General features: G+C 35.5%; 1 protein-coding gene across 4 annotated transcripts in view; it reads left to right on the top strand.

The window, feature by feature from the left end:
• The first annotated feature begins 4,863 nt into the window (after positions 1–4,863).
• Positions 4,864–14,422, top strand: part of ATP8B4 (ATPase phospholipid transporting 8B4 (putative)) — a 318,510-nt gene continuing 308,951 nt past the window's right edge. For 2 of the 4 annotated variants that reach the window (XM_074294471.1, XM_074294469.1), the window contains exon 1: positions 4,864–5,230. The gene's annotated coding sequence lies outside the window, so the exon portion shown is untranslated. The other 2 variants (XM_074294470.1, XM_074294466.1) reach the window with 1 other exon arrangement.

Below are 14,422 nucleotides of genomic sequence, written 5' to 3'. Positions count from 1 at the left end.
TCTATTTTTCACTTTTAAAAAAAGTAAAATTTATTTCCCCTGTGGGACAGAGCTATAGAAAAATAATTAATCCAAGTTCAATCTGTGGAAGAAAGAAAATAATTGATTAGATCTGGAGCCAGGGGAATCAGGAGTTGAATACCCTTGCTATTTCCTTATTGAAGAGTCTGGAAAAGTAAGATTAGTAATGAGACAGTGTCTTTGAATTTGAAGAAATTTGGTAACAAATTTAAAATAATCTTATCTCCCTCTTCTCACTGTCATAACTTTTTTTTCTTTATGTTTAGGAAATAGCAAGGCAGAATATTTAACATGAAGCTTCTTCTCTGTGACTACTTCTAATAAGGTCAGTGTGCTAATCAGTCAACTATTTGTGTTATATGTTTAAGAATTCACTGTGATATATATCTATATATATCTATATATTTTTTTTTTTTTTGAGGCTGGGGTTAAGTGACTTGCCCAGGGTCACACAGCTAGGAAGTGTTGTGTCTGAGATCAGATTTGAACTTGGGTCCTCTTGAATTCAGGGCTGGTGCTCTATCCACTGCGCCACTAGCTGCCCCTTGCTGTGATATTGACCTTAATGAAGAAGGAAGATAAAACTTCAAGATTGAACTAAACTAATGCTCAGGTCTAATTGAAGGATGTCACTACAGGTAGTAGTGGTTAGTTTTAGTGTTATCTTGGGCAAGTTACTTAATTTTTCTAGATCATAGTTTCAGTTATAAAATAGGTCTCTGAAGTCCTTTCTAGCTTTTGATCTAGGACAAAATGCCATTAGTTGGGATAATTTTTACATGACCTATATATCTAACAGATTCGAAGCAAAGAAATTAAATGATTTGCCCAAGTTACAGATCTAGTAAGTAGTGGCTTTGGGACTCCAAACCAAGTCTTCTGACATTAAATCTGACATTCTTTCTATAATTCAATTCAAAGAATTAATACTTGCTATGCACAAGGCAGTATAATTAATATTGGGAATACAAAGATGAAAAAATATGTTCCTATCATAAAGGTACTTGAAGTCTGAAAGGCAAAAGAAGTTCACAAATATAATACAGGGTACAATATAATAAGGTCATAGGGTAGATTAATACAAAGTGTTCTAGAAAAGAGATGAAAAAGAGACCATTTTCAGCTGTGAGGAATGGAGGAAATTGCCATGGAGGTGGTGATATCTGACTTTGGGTCTTGAAACTTCAACATGAAGAAATATAAAGTTCTATACATGGGTCAAATAAATAAAATTCATTTGGATATGGCTATACAACAGTTTATATAAAATAGATATGGGGGTTTTTAGTGGAGTACTAGCTTAATCAATATGATTTTACCACATGACATGGAAGCCAAAACAGCTAATGTTATCCTTAGTGACACGAAGAGAGGCAGAGTATTCAAGCAAAGGATGTGGCAGATTGTTGTGTTCATCCAGGATCAGACTGGAGTTCAGTTCTGAGCACTACATTTTAGGAAGCATACTAACAAGAACATTTATAAGAGAATGTTGGTGATAAAAGGATTGATAACTATGACTTACAAGAATTATTTGAAAGAACTTTCTAATTTAGTCTGAAGGAGAGAAGACTTAGATTGGAAATCATCATCATGATCATCACCATCACCACCAGTATTTATGTTGCACTTTAGGATTTGCAAAACACTATAGAAATATTATCTTGAGATAGGTATTATTATTATTTTGTGGAGACAATTGGGGTTAAGTGACTTGCCTAGGGCCTCATAGCTAGGAAGTGTTAAGTATCTGAGGTCAGATTTGAATTCAGTACCTCCTAACTTTGGGTCTGGCACTCTATCCACTGCACCACCTAGCTGCTCCTAAGTAGGTATTATTATTATTAACCCCACTTTATAGAAGTGGAAATTGAAGCAGATAGAGATTGTGATTTGCCTCAGGGTTACATAATTTGAAATATTTGAACTCAGGTCTTTCTGATTCCAGAGCCAGCATTCTATCCACTCTGCTGCCTATATGCCTCTAAAGACATGATGACTGTCTTTGTTTTTTTTAGCTTTTTATTTTCAAAACAAATGCATAGTTTTCAGCATTCACCCTTTCAAAACCTTGTGTTTCAATGTTTCTCTTTCATCCTTTCCCTTAGACAGCAAATAATCTAATATATGCTAACCATGTGCAAATCTTTTATATATATTTTCACATTTATCATGCTGCACAAGAAAAAATCACATCAAAAAGGAAAGAAAATGAGAAAGAAAACAAAAAAAACCCCAAGCAAACAACAACAAAAAGGTGAAAATACCATATTGTGATCCACATTTAGTCTCCTCAGTCCTTTTTCTGGATGCTCTCTCCATCACAAGACCACTGGAACTGGCCTGAATCACCTCATTGTTTAAAAAAAGTCACAGATGATTATTTTTAAGTGTTTGAAATTATGTCATCTGGAAAAGATATTAGCTTTATTTAATTTATCCTCAAAAGTCAGAATGAGGAACAATGGATGAAAATTGAAGAGTTAGCCATTTGATGTGAAGGGAAGTCACCTAGAAATGAAAGCTATGGAATTGAACTTTGGGCTAACAAGAAATGGATAGTCCTTTCTTGGAAATCTTTAAGACAAAAGCAGATGATCACTTCTCAGCCATAGAGGAGATTGCTGGTCAATTGTCATGGAAGTTCCTTCCAATTCTTCGTTCTGTGAAAAATTTATTATAAACTTATTATGTATAGGATCATCAGCATATTCCAGTGTGAATGGATCATGTACACGTTTCTATGTGATTGGAAATCATGTGTGATTTCCAATTTTTATTTTTAAAGGCTTCTATATAAGTGATTATCAATCAAGCTAAAGTCTTTCTTCTCTCTTTCTCATCCACTCTCTCCACCTCATCTTTCTATTTCTCTGTCTCTTTCTTTTGCTACTTTCTTTAACTACCTTAAGGTAGATCTTATATAGAGAGACATAAACAAGAGGAAGATTTATGCTAAGGAAGCAACTCACTGTTAAAATCTTCATAATTAATGGTAAAAAAAAAAATCCACATAGGAAATGTGGAAATAATTGTCCAGGCAGGAAGATGTTTTTAATGACTGAAATTTAGAAGAAAGTTGCCAATGTGAATGAAAGGTTAGCCAACCGAATTTGAAATAACTGATTTGGAGACATATAGGAGAAGTAAACTGCCTTGCTTGTTTTTATATTTTTGTTTGTAATGCCTGGAAGAGAAATGGTCCATAAAGGGCTAATCACAATGAGGGGAAACAAATATAGGAAGAACAGTAATTAAAATGTCATGATTAAAAGCAAAAGTTGACAGATATATTCCACCTAATCTAGCCTTCTTAACTGAAGCTAGAACATAATCTGCATGTTTTCATTATAAGGTTTAAAAGGAAAGGCATATTGATAGTTAAAAGGAATTTAGTTATTCCAATTCACCTATCAGGTGAGTGGAGAAAGTTGCTGCTAAAGTGGAAGCAAAACAATTTAAAAGACAGATCTGAGCCAAGAGTTATCACCTTTTCTGCTGACTGGATGAGGCTGTCGGTATTACTCACAAAAGTACTAAACTAGCCATCAGGAGCTATGGACTGCATTCACAAATCAATAGCTGTTACAGTTTGGTAAGGAATCGGTAGATGGCAGTAGTAGCTCATTGGGGAACCAGAATACAGATGCAAAATGGAGAAAGCAGCCCAGCAGATGATGTCTGCAGACTAGCAATTGACATCAGCAACTCTGTGAAGAAGAGGAAGAGAGAGAGAGAGAGAGAGAGAGAGAGAGAGAGAGAGAGAGAGAGAGAGAGAGAGAGAGAGAGAGAGAGAGAGAGAGAGAGAGAGAGAGAGAAGTTTTGAAATAGAGATATGTCAGTTGGGATGAAGCCCTGGGACTCTAAGTTACTTGGGGAACATATACTCCCATTCTTACTGTTGACTATATGTGTATGACTGTGGTCTTGGAGGGAGTGGGTGAGTGGGCAGTATTGTATTCCTTGATATTTGCCCTACTATTCTATATATTATGTTTAACTGCCTTTGCATTGAAATAATGTGCCTATTTTTGTAGAACTATATTTTTAAGTTTTTAAAACATCTTGCTACTCACCAATAATTGTCACGTTTAATTTTTCTTCAAGTTTTCCTTGAAGTGTTCTGTGTCCAAAGTATTCTTCTAGAAATAATTTTTTCTCTACAAAAAGTGGAGGTTTTAGACTAGGTAATACCTAAGGTATTCTTTCCAGTTCTAAGATTCTATAAATTTCTGTCTACTGCATGAATATCAGTGGCCTGGGACCTCTCCCACCTCTATACCATTCTGTCTGCTATAGGCCTCAGTACAAAGCCATACTCTAAAGGTACCAAATTATCAATTATCAATTAATGTAATTTTAATGTTTGAACTAGAAAGGCTGACAAGCTACTGGAAAAATACCCAAATGATTTTAGAATTACTTCACTGAGGGTTAATAGTTTTTTGCTACCCTACATCAGTAGCCATAAGATGCTCAATCCTATAAGATGCTCAAATGGGATCTGATGGTTTATTCCACAATTAAATTCCTTCTTTTGATAATAGTGGTTGGTAGTCTTCATCAAGGAGAACAGATGCTATCAAGATGGGAGGGTCAAAATCTCCACTAATAATGGATTCTCCCATTTGGAAACGGCTCTTTGGCAATGTCAGGGTTAATATACATTTCCTGTGAGTTGAAGGTGGGGAGTCTAGAGAAGAAGTGTCAGTGTGCTGTATTTAATATTACTTAAGAATGCTTTGCTTTCCCATTCATCTGAAGGCTGCACTCACTTTTTTTTCCCCCTAAGCGCTTCTCTAAGCCCATCTATCACTATAGAAACAGGTAGAAATACCTAGATCTGCCTTTACCACTTTCACTTTAGTGTTGATGAAAGTTTGGACTAAAAAATTGTGGGAGTGTGCCCCTCACAAGTAAGTAGGCACACTTGCATCTCTCTCTGAGGTCTCTCTTCGCCCAGAGGAAGCCATCACTGAGAGTTGCAGGCTCTTGGGAATTTCCTTTTGTTCCTACAAGATAAACCAGGTCTTCCATGCAGCAGTGGTGGAAACAGTGGTCCCAAGAAAGAGAGGCACCTTTAGCCTCTGAGCAGATTTCATGGACTGACCCATCTCTCATCCACTTGGCTGTGAGGTTTCCCTGCAACTGCTTTCTCTTTTTCCGGTCTGAAGGATGATGATTGTTTATTTAGCAACTTCCTATACTGGTAAGTGGCCATTTGTCCGTTTTCCAGTCCTTAGAAAATGCCCCAAGAGAGTTTGTTTTCCTAACTAATTGTCAGAGTTTGGGGACTAATCGTGGCTTTTCTCACGACACATGGGGAGGTGACAGACGGCATGATTACTGAATCCCCCAGCACTGCCAGGAAAGCTTACTTTCTGGTGAGTGAGTGGGTGGGGTGGGGTGGGGGGTTGTCTTTGGATTGGGGTGGGAAGTCACTACCTAGTGACTCAAAGGTAAATAACTTTTAGGCTTTGTCTAGTTGGGGGCAGGCTTTGCTCCTGTTTTAGATTTCTCAGTTTCAGTTTTGTGTTTTGCTGGCATTTCCCCCCCCTCCCTTTTTCTTGTGTGCTTAGTAATACAGAAAACTCTCAGCATACTTTCCTCCTACTCCAAATGGCATGTCTTTCCTTTCCTTGCTTTTTTTATTTTTTTAGGGGTTTTGTGGATATATTCTTTTCATGGTGTAGTGGATAAAGTTTGGGATGGCTTCCAGAAAGGATCTATGTGCAAATACCACCTCTGACATTTAGTGGCTATGTTACCCCAGTCAAGACAATTCTCCTCTTTAAAACTCAGTTTTATCATCTATAAAATAGGAATAATAACATCTGAAGTACCTAGCTATAAGACTGTCTTGAGGCTCCAATGGTACAAAAAATGCTTTGTGAACTTGAAATAGACCATATCTGTTGCAATGATTATCTTTATTTTTTTATGTTGATTACATTTGGTGGCTGCATTTCATTCCTGCTTGGTTGCATGCTGGTTCTCTCTAGTTTAATTCATCTGTCAAATTATGCAATAAAGGCAAATTTTGTATCAGTGTGCAAATAAGTTGATTCTTTCTAGAACTGAAGGTAGTATTTTTAACTGCTAAGATTTGTCTAAGCAGAAAAAAAAGCTATTTTATTGGATTGTCATAGCTACCCACTTAATGATGAGACTGGGAAAAAAATAAACAAGATGGGTAATTGCATATCAGAAGGTGACTTGGGGAAAATAAGGCATCTCATCTTACTTCAGCAACACCTGTGTCCAGAGCAAATCCCCATTAGCTCGGATAATTGCTTTAGTTTATCTCAATAGCAATAAGTGACTTCAGAGCTGGATCTTTGATCCAGCAATTATCTACCATGCTTTTGTGTATTATGTTTTCTCAGGAGTGAATCTTTGTGAAAAACCAAGGGATTCACACATGAGCAGAGGGTAAGAACCTTGATGGATATGACTGTCCCCCCTCCTTTCTCATTTCTTATAGAAAGTTGTTTACATTATCTGAGAAGAGACTTAAATCAACATTTAGAAGTAAATGGTAATTAGTGATTACACTGGAGGTAACATTTTTATTGCCATGTTTGTTTTTGTAGATGAACAAGAAAGCAAGATTAGTTCTCTGACTTATTTATGAAAAGATGTTGGAGAGAGGTAGCATGGTAAGATGAATAGAGAGCTGATATCAGATTCAGGAAGTCTTGGATTTGAATTCTGCCCCTTAAATAAGCAGCTGTTCTTTGGCCCTGGTTAAATCACCTAATCTCTTTCAGACTATAAATTGTAGAACAGAGTGGGATTCTTCACTAGGAACTCTCTGGACTAATAAAATTGCAAATCTGTACAAAACAAAATAAAATGGTGCCAGGGAGATATTTGGAAACCTATTTCCTAGATCTTTTTTAATTCTATGACACTACATCTGCCTTGAAATACCAAATTCAGAGAGGAACTTGGGGAGAGCACCATCTCAATCTCAGTTTCCCAAGGGACTTGGAAGATAAGGACATCAGTAGACTTGAAATAATCTTTCAAATTTCTCAAAACACCTTGCTCAGATCTCTGTTTTATATTGATAACGTTCTCCTTTGTAACCTTATTATTGTTCCTTGTGTTTTTTACACTTCTTCCTGAATCCTTCCTTTTTAGATTATAAACTTCTTGGGAATAGGGTTTATGCTATATCTTAGCATTCAGCACATCATAATTTGTTCACATCTGTAATTTGATCATTTTCGTTAACTCTCAGTGGAGAAATTTCTTTCATTAATTCAAATTCATAACCTAACTCATCTGTGCTTTAATTTTAGAGAGTTTCATGGGTGCATTTAAAAGTTAAGTGATTTGTCTATGGTCATACAGTTAGTATATGTCAGAGTAAGGACTTGAATATAAATTTTCTTCTAAATCTGACTCTATCCATTATTTGGATTATTTTGGTTGCCTCAGTTTTATTAAGCACTTAAGTAACTACTTGTTTAATTGAATTTTTGTGAGTTAATATACCTGAATGGAATAGTTTATTGAAGTGTAAATACAGATTCTTTACTTTTTAAATTGGAACAAAGGACTAGAGAAGTAGAGTCTCAAGTCCATGAATAGGATAAAAGAGGTACTGAAATCTAGAAAAGGATTAAAATTTTTGTGGCACACCACCATCCCCCCATCTTTATCTAATTCAGAACAAGTACAACCATATAAAGGTAGTCAGTCAATTGTTGTTGTTTATCCTTAATTCTTGAAAGAGGACCATTACATCAGGAAATGATACCATGGCATGAAAGTGAGTTGCATTTAAGTGAGTGAGGCCCTCCAGAGCTATTTGGATCCAGTGGCAAGATGTGGCTTTAGATGAAATGGGAGACCTTCACTTTAAAATTAATAATCATTAATTGGACAACTACTACTTATTAGGCACTATGCTAAGCATGGAAGTTACAAGGAATGATAAATATAATAGTCCCTACTCTCAAGGAACTTTTAATATAATGGAAGACATGGACTATTAATAATTGTATACAAACAAAATAAATACAAGATAAATCGGAAATAATTCATAGAAGTAAGGTGCTAACAATTAAGGGGGATATGAGGAAAGATCTTTCCCAGAAGATGTGATTTAAAGAAGCCAAAGAAAGTTAAGAGGAAGAGATGATGAGGGAGAGAATTCTAAGCATAGAGGACAGCAAACAAAAGTGCCTGTCCTTGGGAGGTGAATTGTCATTTGAGAAACAGTGTAGAGGCCAGTGTTACTGGATGGCAGATTACATGGTAATGATAGTGGTGGTGCTGATGGAAGTGAAAGAATAAGGAAAGTTAGAAAAAGTTAGCTTACAGAAGCTTTTAAAAGTCAAAAGATTGAGAATCACTGGAATTTATTGATTAGAATTGATTCAATAGAGGGATGATCTGGTCAAACATACTTTAGGAAGATCAATTTGACAGATGAGTTCAGTTGGTAGCCTATTGCAATAGTCTAAATATAAAGTGATGAAGGACTTGACCAAGGTAGTGACAGTATTAGTGGAAAGGGACAAAGAGAGGGTAAAATATGAGAAATATTGAGAAGATAGAAATGATAAAACTTGGAAAGTGATTGCACATGGGGCTAAAAAGGAGCAGGGAGTCAAAGATGGTAGGAAAACAAAGCCAGATAACTATAGTCATGTCGAGTTGCCCCTCCTAGTACTTTCTATTTTGCCCCAGGTTTGGAGAAAGGAAATGCAGCTTGTTGCACCATTGTTACTGTTGGAGGGTAGAGACTATTAGAAACCACATATTGATTTGGTATCTTCCATGTGATAAGGATGAAGAAAGAATCCATGACGATTTACAGAAACCTGGACCAGCAGTTCTCCCAGCTCCTACTGACCCAAAGTAGCCTTTCTCTCTGTATGTTTCATAATCATTCTTATCCCTTCTTTTTCCTTCTTACTTTCTTTATTTTGGAGCTTGTATAGCAGCATGCCTCCATATTTCAAGTCATCATGGTTTGCAATTATTAGAGTCATCTGAAACTCCTCGTTCCCTTTTTCTGTTTTTTTTTTCTTTCTATCTCTATCTCTTCTCTCCCCTTTTCTGCCCCTTACCACATCCCTTTCACCTGCAATCAGTTGCCAAACCCCTGATTCTATTTACATGCAATATATCTTTAATTTTTTTATTTTTATGAAATGGGTAAACACCAACAATCATGAATGTATCCTTAATGCAAGGAAGAAAAGAAAAAGGATCTCCATTATGGACTGCTTGTTTTAAGTACAATCAGTGGTGTCACATTCATGTAGAAATAGATCCCTGCAGGTTGATATTAACTTGCAAAACCACAAATTAACATTATTTGTATTATACGATATTTTTATTTATTTCATAAAACATTTCACATTTTAATTTTCACCTGATTTGGGGCATTTGGGAATTTTTAGATTCAATGTGGTAGTTCCAACATTGCTCTGTTTGTTCCCCCCTTGAGCTTTCCTCTGTCCTTCTCTGTGTATTTTTAAAAACCTATTTCAACATTTCTTTCTTCTTTCACCTCTTTTCTTCTTCTTTTTTTTACATTACCACCCTACCACATTCTCCAATAAAAGCCCTCCTTGTAACAATGAGTTTAGTCAAGCAGAACAATTCCACTTTGACCACTTCTGAAAAGTGCTTACAACTCTAGGGTATTATCTCCTTTTCAAGGGAAGAAAAACATCAATTAAAGTCTGTTTTTCAAATAAGGATCGATTGTTGCATTCATCATAGTTCTTAAGCTGGAGGCAGCCAGGTGAAACAATGAATTATGTACTAGACCTCTAATCAGGAAGACCTGTTTTTAAATCCTGAATATTTACTATCTGTGTGATTTTGGGCAAGTCACTTGATTGTTTTTATTGCAGTTTCCTCAGCTATATAATGAGGATAATAGCACCTACCTCCTTTAGTTATGAGATTCAAATATTTGTAAAGTGTCTGTTCTTCTTAATACTTATTTTCTTTTCCCCTTGTCTTCCACTGTTGTTTCCCTTTAAAATATTGTAGTCCATGTACAGATTATTCTTTTGACTCTACTCAATTAACAATGCATCAGTTCATCAAGTCCTTCTACATTTTTTCTGAATCTACTTCCCCCAATGTTAGTATGATAGCCTTCTCTTATATAGTTATACTGTAATTTATTTATTATCCAGTTGATAGCCATTTTGTTCCCCCCCCCTTTTTTTTTTTGGCTACTACAAGAAGTAGTGATATAACTATTTTACTGCATGTGTGTTCTTTCTCTTTGATTTCTTTAGAGTATATGCCTACTAGCAGTATTAAGGAATCAAAGGATATGCACAGTATTGACTATTTGGGTAAGGGTCCAAATTGCTTTGGACTCATGAATCTACCAGCAATTTATTATTAGTATGCTTATTTTTTTTTTCACAATCCTTCTACCATTTGTGATTATCCTTTTGTTTTAATTTTTACCAACCTGATGGGTGTGAGGTGGAACTTTTGAACTATTTTAATTTGAATTTCTTTTATTATTAATTATTTGGAGTATTTTTCCATATTGGGGCTGATAGCTTGACTTTTTTGAGAATTCTGTATTCATATCAATTGCTGATTTCACTGGAGATTGGCTCTTGTTCTTCTATACTCATATCAATTTGGTGTAAATTGGCATAATATATGTTCTGTGATTTTTTTTTTCTGTACATACACTAACTACCTTAGATCAGGCTCTTATCACCTCTCTCCTGGGTTATTTCAGTAGGCTCCTAATTGGTCTCATTGCATCTAGCCTCTCCCCTTGACAATTCATTCTCCACTCAGCTGCTAAAAGGATATTTCTAAAATTCACATCTGACCATGTCTATTCTAAATATGTTGGTGGTTTCCTCTTTATGACAAAATAAAACTCCTTGTTTATTATATATTGTTACTCTAGTTCTCAGCCAAACTGATTGACTTGGTGATCACTACACAAAAGTTAACCATTTTTTTCCTCTAATGCCTTTGCATAGAATGTCCTTTATGCTTGAAATTACTCTTCTTCCACCTAGTAAAATCTTTAGGCCTTTCAAAGCTCTGCTTACATATTACCTTCTACATGAAGTCCAGTCCATATTCCATTCTCATGACACAATCTGGGCCCTAACTACTTCTTCAAAATCAAATACAATTTCTTCCAGTTAGACCATGTTCATTTGTACCTCTAAGATTTTCCTCAAATAATTCTTTCTGCTTGGGATGCTGGTCCTACTCTTCTACTTACTAATATTTTACATGATCTCCAAGGTCCATTTAGAATTTCTTTACCTCCATGAAAGCTTTTCCAATTAAATCAGCCCTGGTAAATAAGCCCTTTCTCAAAGTTCTATTACCTCTTATTGTCTTTATGTCTCATTTGTCACTTTGTGTTGATTATTTCTTTTTTTTATTTAATTTTTATTTTATTTTATAATTATAACATTTTTTGACAGTACATATGCATGGGTAATTTTTTACAACATTATCCCTTGCACTTACTTCTATTCAGATTTTTTTCCCTTCCTCCCCCAACCCCCTCCCCCAGATGGCAAGCAGTCTTATATATGTTAAATATATTACAGTATATTCTAGATACAATATATGTGTGTAGAACCGAATTTTTTGTTGCACAGGAAGAATTGAATTCAGAAGGTAAAAATAACAGTTTACATTCATTTCCCAGTGTTCTTTTTCTGGATGTAGCTGGTTCTGTCCATCATTAATCAATTGGAATTGGATTAGCTCTTCCCTATGTTGAAGATATCCACTTCCATCAGCATACATCCTCGTACAGTATCATTGTTGAAGTGTATAATGATCTTCTGGTTCTGCTCGTTTCACTCAGCATCAGTTGATGTAAGTCTCTCCAAGCCTGTGTTGATTATTTCATATAGTTATTTACAGCCTTATGTTTATGTTCAGTCTTCCAGCTAGACTATAAAAGCCCCCAAAACAAAGACCATGCCTCATACCTCTTTGCATTCACCAGTCTCTAAGTCAGTCTCAAATCATAGATGATTAATAAATTTAAGTTGCTATTGATGATATACTGCAAGTAATGACATCATTATAATTCATTAGAGTGTTATTGATTGAAAACTGTTCTACCAAACACACATACACACACATCTAAGATCAAGATTCACTTTATTGAGTAGAAATATCAAAACATTTGAGTAGAAACAATGAAAACATGATAGATACCAGTGATTTCTAACTGGTTGATCATCATTGGCAGGTAAGTCATGAAATCTAATCAAGGACATGGTCTGATATTGCTATACTAGGACCTAGATATCATTTCAAGCAAGAACAAGATAGGTGGCTGGCATATCTCCTTTGGGTGGGCAGCCTAGAATAGTAGGTTGTCCTTGAATACTTAGAGTCAAAGAGCATGACTTCAAGTCCCATCTTTGACACTTCATACATCTGATGCTGGGCTTGATTTTCTGATCTCTGTGATTCTCATTCTATAGATGAGAACACTAATCTGGCACTAGACTTTACAGGATTATCATAAGGAAATTGCCTTTAACCTGAAGGTCTAAATTCCTGAGGAGACTTTCACAGAGAAATCATCACTCCCAATCCCTGGAGTTCACCATTTGTATCATTCCTTTTTCATCTTTCAAACAATTGAGAGAATTCACTTGCATCACATCTTTCTCTCTCTCCTAATAACCTCAAGGCTTTAGAGAAATTAAAAAAAATTTTTTTTTCTTACAAAAAGTTTGGGAATCCCTAGTAAAGATAAAGAAGCAAATTTCTCTTATGTTTCTTTCTACCTTCTTATCAGTTGTGTTATTGTTGTTTAGACAGTCTAAATCTGGTCATCCACAGAGTCTCTCTCTTTTTTTTAATAAGCACAAAAGAATACTTTCTCTTTTATTGGATCCATAGGCATGCCTAAATGCTACACTTAGCAGAATAAAAACTAGTCCTTGAATCAGAAAAGAGAAAATTTGGAGTAGATAAAGCAAAACTCAGAACTAAATTGATCAAGTGGGATGTAGGAATAGCCCCTGGAGTCAGAAAGTCCCTTCTTCAGCTACTAGTACTTAAAGCTCCAGTAATCATCTGGAGAAGTCACTTAATTTCTCAAGGTTCCAGGTTATTTTCTTTTTTTTTTTTAATTAAAGTTTTTTTATTTTCAAAACATGTGCATGGATAATTTTTCACCATTAATCCTTGTGTTACAATTTTGCTTCCCCTTCCCCCCATCCACTTCCTTAGATGGCAAACAATTCAATATGTTAAACATGATAAAAATGCATGTTAAATCCAATATATTTATACATATACAATTATCTTGTTGCACAAGAAAAATCAAATCAAAAAGGAAAAAAAAATGAGGAAGAAAATAAAATGCAAGCAAACAACAACAAAAAGAGTGAAAATGCTATGTTGTGATCCACACTCAGTTTCTACAGTCCTCTTTCTGTGTACATGGCTCTCTATCACAAGATCATTGGCAGTGCCTTGAATCATCTCATTGTTGAAAAGAACCACACCCATCAGAATTGATCATTGTGTAATCTTGTTAATGTGTCCAATGATCTCTCTTAGGCTTTTTTGTAAGACTAAATTACACCTAGTTCTGGATAAATTTTAGGGAAAAAAGTTCTCACCAGAAGCCTCTCCCCTTTCCCACTAATTAAATCATAATCCAAATTTCTAATTCTTCTCCATCTTTCTCCCTCCCCTAAAGGCAAAACTGAGGGTTTATGTTCTACTCTACTTACATTATGTTAGAGTGGAGGAAAAAAAAGTGCTAGATTTGATGTCAGACAACCTTAAAACCTATCATCATTCCTCTCCCCTCTTCCCCGCCTTTTTTTTTTTTTTTTTTTTTTTAATCTATGGGACTTTATTCAGGCCAACCAAAATTTTTTGTTCCTTGCAGAATCACACAATGTCAGGGAAACCTCAAAGGTCTAAACCATACTTCAGTGTTTTCCGTAAAATGAATGGCCTGGCTTAGATGATATCTCAGAATATTGTCCTACCTTTTGGATGCTTCCTTTGAATTAAGGGCCAGCCACCTGGTGCTAATCTGTTGTCGAACTTTAGACAGAGGTGGTTCAATCGATGTGGGGCTGTTCTGGCAAGTGAAGAGGTGGGTAAACCCAACAACTTCACAAAGAGGCCCATTTTGTGTGAAAGTATGATTCTCTCTGCATTTAGATGCAGCAAGGTACCACAAGAAATTTGGAATTCAGTACTTAAGAGTCAGGAAGACTGGAGTTCATCTGGCTTCAAACACTCGCGCCTGACAGGTAAAAGGTACCTAATAAATATTTATTGGCTTGTCCTCAAGTTTGTCATATGTAAAATGTCAATAAAAACAGCATCTATCTCTCAGAATCCTCAGTAAGGATCAAATGAAAAAGAAGACGCAAAA

Source organism: Sminthopsis crassicaudata, chromosome 2 (genome assembly GCF_048593235.1).
Source record: "Sminthopsis crassicaudata isolate SCR6 chromosome 2, ASM4859323v1, whole genome shotgun sequence".
Lineage (NCBI taxonomy): Eukaryota > Metazoa > Chordata > Mammalia > Dasyuromorphia > Dasyuridae > Sminthopsis > Sminthopsis crassicaudata.
Note: the sequence above shows the minus strand (reverse complement) of the source record. Positions and strands in the feature narration are given on the sequence as shown.